Raw genomic sequence first — 7,643 nt, 5'->3', positions numbered from 1 at the left:
CCGTCATGGCGGTTCTGCCGTATTGGTCCTTGACCCCATCATTGACGGATTTCACCTCACTCGGGTCCTTATGGACGGTGGCAACAGCCTGAACCTGCTCTATCAGGATATAGTGCGCAAAATGGGTATAGACCCCTTGAGGATCAAACCCACCAAATCCACCTTTAAAGGTGTCATCCCAGGTGTAGAGGCCTGTTGCACGGGCTCAATCATGCTGGAAGTGGTCTTCGGATCTCCGGATAACTTCCGAGCGAGGAATTAATCTTCGATATCGTCCCCTTCCGCAGCGGCTATCACGCACTGCTCAGACGAACCGCATTTGCCAGATTCAATGCGGTACCGCATTATGCATACCTCAAGCTCAAAATGCCAGGACCTCGCGGGGTTATAACAGTTAATGGACACACAGAGCGCTCACTCCGCACGGAGGAACACACTGCAACCCTTGCAGCAGAAGCGTAAAGCAGCCTTATGAGGCAAACTGCCAATTCAGCGAAAAAGACCCTGGACACCTTCAAGCTAGTCTGGAGTACCCTGCAAGAGGATCGCCAGGCACGTTTAGAGCTCTCCTAGCAGTTCGGCCTCTGTCCTAGTCCCATTCAAGCGGCGAAATTAGTGCTGCGCGTACATAATTACGCACTCGAGATACCATGGGCATAGGCGGAGGCACGACCACGGCACATCCCACAATGCGGCTCAACCGCTTCAGGGCCCGTATACCTTTAACATTTTCTTCCTTTCAGGCCCCTACTCTGCAAAGGCCCTCTCCGGTAGTTTGATTATCGGACCCGTCACGGGAAGGAAACAACAAGGAAGCAAGAAGCTTTGACTTACAAGGGAATCCCTAGGTGGTCTCTGATAACGATCACTATACCTGTTTTACATACCCACACACAGCTTGCCCTTGGATAGGACATGCCAACTAGTCCTATTTTTGCTTATTGCACTACTTGTATACATACGCTTTGACGCATCATTTCAATAACAATGTACATCGTTAGCTTATTATTACATTTCTTCATCCTTTTTCCTGTCTGCCTATTTACGACAAATTGCACCTGTACGTTCTGGTACGTCCAGTGCGCCAGGGGCTTCAGTGTGCCCCATAACATGGCAAGAAAAGTCCGAACACTTTTGACAGTGCGGCACCCCGAACTTATAGCATTATATGCATTAGCTCCGAATCATGTCTTGAGTCAATAGTTGGGTTCGCCCGGCTCCCATGTTTTGGTACCTTACGTTCCGCTATATCGGCTAAGGTAGCACTCGAAGAACTACTGCGATTGTGTCCCGGTTCTTTCGGACGAGCACCTCAGTAGAGAAAGCCGAAAACTGACTGTCATGATGCGGCGAGAGCCGATCGCTGTTCAAGAGGTCTCAAATCCTTAAAGATTTTTTCTGCTTCGGGCGAGGAGTCGGTCTTGTCCGACTTAGGCGTACATAGCGCCCCAAGTTTGGCCTTCCGAATACCAGGGGCTTCGCTAAAATTTAAAATTGTATACTTCTATGGCTAAGTGAGAGTGATAAATCTTTATAGTCCGATTGCCTGGTTCGTTGTGTTGAACACCTCCTTCGAAGGACCCAAAACTGAGATAAAGAGTGATCAGGTTTATCCCGAACACCTCAGTACTAGTTACATGGGGGCAGAAGCCGACGACCAGCCAACTCTCAAATTTTATAAACGGCCGCACAGAAGGTAATATTTTAAATCAAACAAGCGCTACATAGTGCATATGAACTTGGTTCACATTACAGGATGAGAAAGTACATTCATTCAAATATTACATCCTTAGTACATTTCGCTGCCACAAGGCGAGCACCCTTCAGGACGCTGTCATAATATTTTTCGGGGTGGCGATGCTCCTTTCCCTCCGGCGGCCCTTCCTTCACCAGCTTTTCGGCGTCCATCTTCGCCCAGTGCACATTCGCCCGGGCAAAAGCCCTGCGCGCACCCTCAATGCAGACGGACCGCTTTATGACTTCAAACCGGGGGCAGGCGTTCACGAGCCGCCTTACCAAGCCGAAATAGCTGCCAGACAGGGGCTCACCAGGCCACATCCGAACTATGAGGCCTTTCATGGCCAGTTCGGCCGCCTTGTGAAGCTCAACCAGTTGCTTCAACTGGTCGCTCAAGGGCATCAGATGTTCGGTCCCAATATACTGAGACCAGAACAACTTCTCCGTCGAGCTCCCTTCCTCGGCCCGGTAGAACTACGCGGCATCCGACACACTGCGGGGTAGATCTGCGAACGCTCCTAGAGAACTCCGAATTCGGGTAAGTAAAAGGAAATTTTCCTTCACATGCTTGCTTTGCATCATGAATGCCTTACCCGCCGCTATCTTCTTGACCGCCTTAATTTCCTAGAGGGCCTTTTGGGCTTCAGCCTTGGCATTTTGCGCATTCTCGAGGGCCTTCGCAAGCTCGGACCCTTGTGTCTTAGAGTCACATTCCAAGGACTCGTACTTCTTGACGAACTCCTGGAGCTCTTGCTGAACCTCGCCAACTCGGGCCTCTTACTTCTCGCGCTCGGCGCTGATACGTCTCCAACGTATCTATAATTTTTGATTGCTCCATGCTATATTATCTACTGTTTTGGACATTATTGGGCTTTATTATCCACTTTTATATTATTTTGGGACTAACCTATTAATCGGAGGCCCAGCCCAGAATTGCTGTTTTTTGCCTGTTTTAGGGTTTCGAAGAAAAGAAATATCAAACGGAGTCCAAACGGAATGAAACCTTTGGGAACGTGATTTTCTCATCGAATACAACTCACGAGACTTGGACCCTACGTCAAGACACGTAACAGGAGGCCATGAGGTAGGGGGCGCGCCTACCCCCCCAGGCGCGCCCTCCACCCTCGTGGGCCCCCTTTTGCTCCACCAACATACTTCTTCCTCCTATACATACCCACGTACCCCCAAATGATCAGAAATGGAGCCAAAACCCTAATTCCACCACTGTAACTTTCTGTATCCACGAGATCCCATCTTGGGGCCTATTCCAGAGCTCCGCCGGAGGGGGCATCGATCACGGAGGACTTATACATCAACACCATAGCCTCTTCGATGAAGTGTGAGTAGTTTACCTCAGACCTACGGGTCCATAGTTAGTAGCTAGATGGCTTCTTCTCTCTTTTTGGATCTCAATACAATGTTCTCCCCCTCTCTTGTGGAGATCTATTCGATGTAATCTTCTTTTTGCGGTGTGTTTGTTGAGACCGATGAATTGTGAGTTTATGATCAAGTCTATCTACGAATAATATTTCAATCTTCTCTGAATTCTTTTATGTATGACTGGTTATCTTTGGAAGTCTCTTCGAATTATCAGTTTGGTTTGGCCTACTAGATTGATCTTTCTTGCAATGGGAGAAGTGCTTAGCTTTGGGTTCAATCTTGCGGTGTCCTTTCCCGGTGACAGTAAGGGCAGCAAGGCACGTATTGTATTGTTTCCATCGAGGATAATAAGATGGGGTTTTCTTCATATTGCATGAGTCTATCCCTCTACATCATGTCATCTTGCTTAAGGCGTTACTCTGTTTTTAACTTAATACTCTAGATGCATGCTGGATAGCGGTCGATGAGTGGAGTAATAGTAGTAGATGCAGGCAGGGGTCGGTCTACTTGTCTCGGACGTGATGCCTATATACATGATCATACCTAGATATTCTCATAACTATGCTCAATTCTGTCAATTGCTCAATAGCAATTTGTTCACCCACCGTAGAATACTTATGCTCTTGAGAGAAGCCACTTGTGAAACCTATGGCCCCCGGGTCTATCTTTATCATATCAATCTCCTACTACTTAGTTATTTACTTTGTTATTTAGTTTGCCTTTACTTTACTTTGCATCTTTATCATAAAAATACCAAAAATATTATCTTATCATATCTATCATATCTCACTCTCGTAAGTGGCCCTATAGGGATTGACAACCCCTATTTGCATTGGTTGCGAGGATTTATTTGTTTCGTGCAGGTGCGAGGGACTCACGCGTAGCCTCCTACTGGATTGATACCTTAGTTCTCAAAAACTGAGGGAAATACTTATGATACTTTGCTGCATCATCCCTTCCTCTTCGAGGAAAACCAACGCAGTGCTAAAAGAGATAACAAGAAGGATTTCTGGCGCCGTTGCCGGGGAGGTCTACGCAAAAGTCAACATACCAAGTACCCATCACATACCCTTATCTCCCGCATTACATTATTTGCCATTTGCCTCTCGTTTTCCTCTCCCCCACTTCACCCTTGCCGTTTTATTTGCCCTCTCTCTCTATCCTCCCTCTATTTGCCTCTTTTTGCCCAATTGCTTTTTGTTTGCTTATGTGTTAGTTTGCTTGCTTGTCACGATGGCTCAAGATAATACTAAATTGTGTGACTTCACCAATACCAACAACAATGATTTTATTAGCACTTCGATTGCTCCTCTTACCGATGCTGGATCTTGTGAAATTAATGCTGCTTTGCTGAATCTTGTTATGAAAGATCCGTTCTCCGGCCTTCCTAGTGAAGATGCCGCTACCCATCTAAATAGCTTCGTTGATTTGTGTGACATGCAAAAGAAGAAAGATGTGGATAATGATATTGTTAAATTGAAGCTATTTCCTTTGTCGCTTAGAGATCGTGCTAAAGCTTGGTTTTCGTCTTTGCCTAAAAATAGTATTGATTCATGGAATAAGTGCAAAGATGCTTTTATCTCTAATATTTTCCTCCCGCTAAGATCATCTCTCTTAGAAACGATATTATGAATTTTAAGCAACTTGGTCATGAACATGTTGCACAAGATTTGGATAGAATGAAATTAATGATACGTAATTGCCCTACTCATGGTTTAAATTTGTGGATGATTATACAAAATTTTTATGCCGGATTGAATTTTGCTTCTAGAAATCTTTTAGATTCGGCCGCAGGAGGCACTTTTATGGAAATCACTTTAGGAGAAGCTACTAAACTCCTAGATAATATTATGGTTAATTATTCTCAATGGCACACTGAAAGATCTACTAATAAAAAGGTGCATGTGATAGAAGAAATTAATGTTTTGAGTGGAAAGATGGATGAACTTATGAAATTATTTGCTAATAAGAGTGTTTCTTCTGATCCTAATGATATGCCCTTGTCTACATTGATTGAGAATAATAATGAATCTATGGGTGTGAATTTTGTTGGTAGGAACAATTTTCGTAACAACGCGTATAGAGGAAATTTCAATCCTAGGCCTTATCCTAGTAATCCCTCTAATAATTATGGTAATTCCTACAATAATTCTTATGGAAATTATAATAAGATGCCCTCTAATTTTGATTCTAATATTAAAGAATGTATTACTTCGCAAAAGAATTTTAATGCTATGATTGAAGAAAAATTACTTAAGATTGATGATTTGGATAGGAACGTTGATAGAATTGCTCTTGATGTTGATTCTTTGAAACTTAGATATATTCCACCTAAGCATGATATCAATGAGTCTCTCAAAGCCATGAGAATTTCCATTGATGAGTGCAAAGAAAGAACCGCTAGGATGCGTGCTAAGAAAGATGCCTTTATAAAAGCGTGTTCTTCTAGTTCCTATGAAAATAATGATGAAGATCTAAAAGTTATTGATGTCTCCCCTATTAAATCTTTGTTTTGCAGTATGAATCTTGATAATGATGGGACTGAATATGATCCAACTTTACCTAGAAGGCGTTCCAAGAATTCTGAATCTTTTGATCTTGATGCTAAATTTGATAAAAGTGGAATTGAAGAAATTAAAACCCTAGATGTTGCTAAACCCACTATTGTGGATTTCAAGGAATTTAACTATGAAAATTGATCTTTGATTTATTGTATTTCCTTGTTGCAATCCGTGCTAAATTCTCCTCACGCTTATAGTCAAAATAAAGTGTTCACTAAACATATCGTTGATGCCTTGATGCAATCTTATGAAGAAAAACTTGAATTGGAAGTTTCTATACCTAGAAAACTTTATGATTGGTGGGAACCAACTATTAAAATTAAAATTAAAGATCATGAATGCTATGCTTTATGTGATTTTTGTGCTAGTGTTTCCATGATTCCAAAGACTTTGTGTGATTTGTTAGGTTTCCGTGATTTTGATGATTGCTCTCTAAACTTGCACCTTGCGGATTCCACTATTAAGAAACCTATCAGAAGAATTAATGATGTTCTTATTGTTGAAAATAGGAATTATGTGCCCGTAGATTTTATTGTTCTTGACATAGATTGCAATCCTTCATGTCCTATTATTCTTGGTAGACCTTTCCTTAGAACGATTGGTGCAATTATTGATATGAAGGAAGGAAATATTAGATTCCCATTTCCATTAAGGAAAGGCATGGAACACTTTCCTATAAAGAAAATTAAATTACCTTATGAATCTATTATGAAATCCACTTATGGATTGCCTACCAAAGATGGCAATACCTAGATCTATTCTTGCTTGTTATGCCTAGCTAGGGGCGTTAAACGATAGCGCTTGTTGGGAGGCAACCCAATTTTATTTTTATTCCTTGCTTTTTTCTCCTGTTTAGTAATAAATAAATTATCTAGCCTCTGTTTTGGTTGTGTTTTTTGTGTTTAATTAGTGTTTGTGCCAAGTAGAACCGTTGGGAAGACTTGGGGAAAGTCTTGTTGAACTTGCTGTAAAAAACAGAAACTTAAGCGCTTACGAGAACTGCTGTAATTTTTATTTGGAAAGTTCTATTTAGTTAATTCTTTTTGAAGATGATTAATAGATAAATTCCTCACGTCCAGAAATTTATTTTAGAATTTTTGGTGTTCCATATCTTGCGCTAGCTACAGATTACTACAGACTGTTCTGTTTTTGACAGATTCTGTTTTTCGTGTGTTGTTTGCTTATTTTGATGAATCTATGGCTAGTAAATAGTTTATAAACCATAGAGAAGTTGGAATACATTAGGTATAACACCCATATAACTAAATAATGAGTTCATTACAGCACCTTGAAGTGTTCTTTTGTTTTCTTTCGCTACCGGAGCTCACGAGATTTTCTACTTTAAGTTTTGTGTTGTGAAGTTTTCAAGTTTTGGGTAAAGATTTGATGGATTATGGAAAAAGGAGTGGCAAGAGACTAAGCTTGGGGATTCCCATGGCACCCCCAAGATAATATAAGGACACCTAAAAGCCAAAGCTTGGGGATGCCCCGGAAGGCATCCCCTCTTTCGTCTACTTCTATCGGTAACTTTACTTGGAGCTATATTTCTATTTACCACATGATATGTGTTTTGCTTGGAGCGTCTTGTATGATTTGAGTCTTTGCTTGTTAGTTTACCACAATCATCCTTGCTGTACACACATTTTGAGAGAGCCATACATGATTTGGAATTTGTTAGAATACTCTATGTGCTTCGCTTATATCTTTTGAGTTATATAATTTTGCTCTAGTGCTTCACTTATATCTTTTAGAGCACGGTGGTGGATTTGTTTTATAGAAACTATTGATCTCTCATGCTTCACTTAGATTATTTTGAGAGTCTTAATATCATGGTAATTTGCTTAAAATCCTAATATGCTTGGTATGCAAGATTAATAATAAAACTCTCTTATGAGTGTGTTGAATACTATGAGAAGTTTGATACTTGATAATTGTTTTGAGATATAAAGATGGTGATATTAAAGT

Source organism: Triticum urartu, chromosome 5 (assembly GCF_003073215.2).
Source record: "Triticum urartu cultivar G1812 chromosome 5, Tu2.1, whole genome shotgun sequence".
Taxonomy (NCBI): Eukaryota; Viridiplantae; Streptophyta; class Magnoliopsida; order Poales; family Poaceae; genus Triticum; species Triticum urartu.
This window is presented reverse-complemented; position numbering follows the sequence as displayed.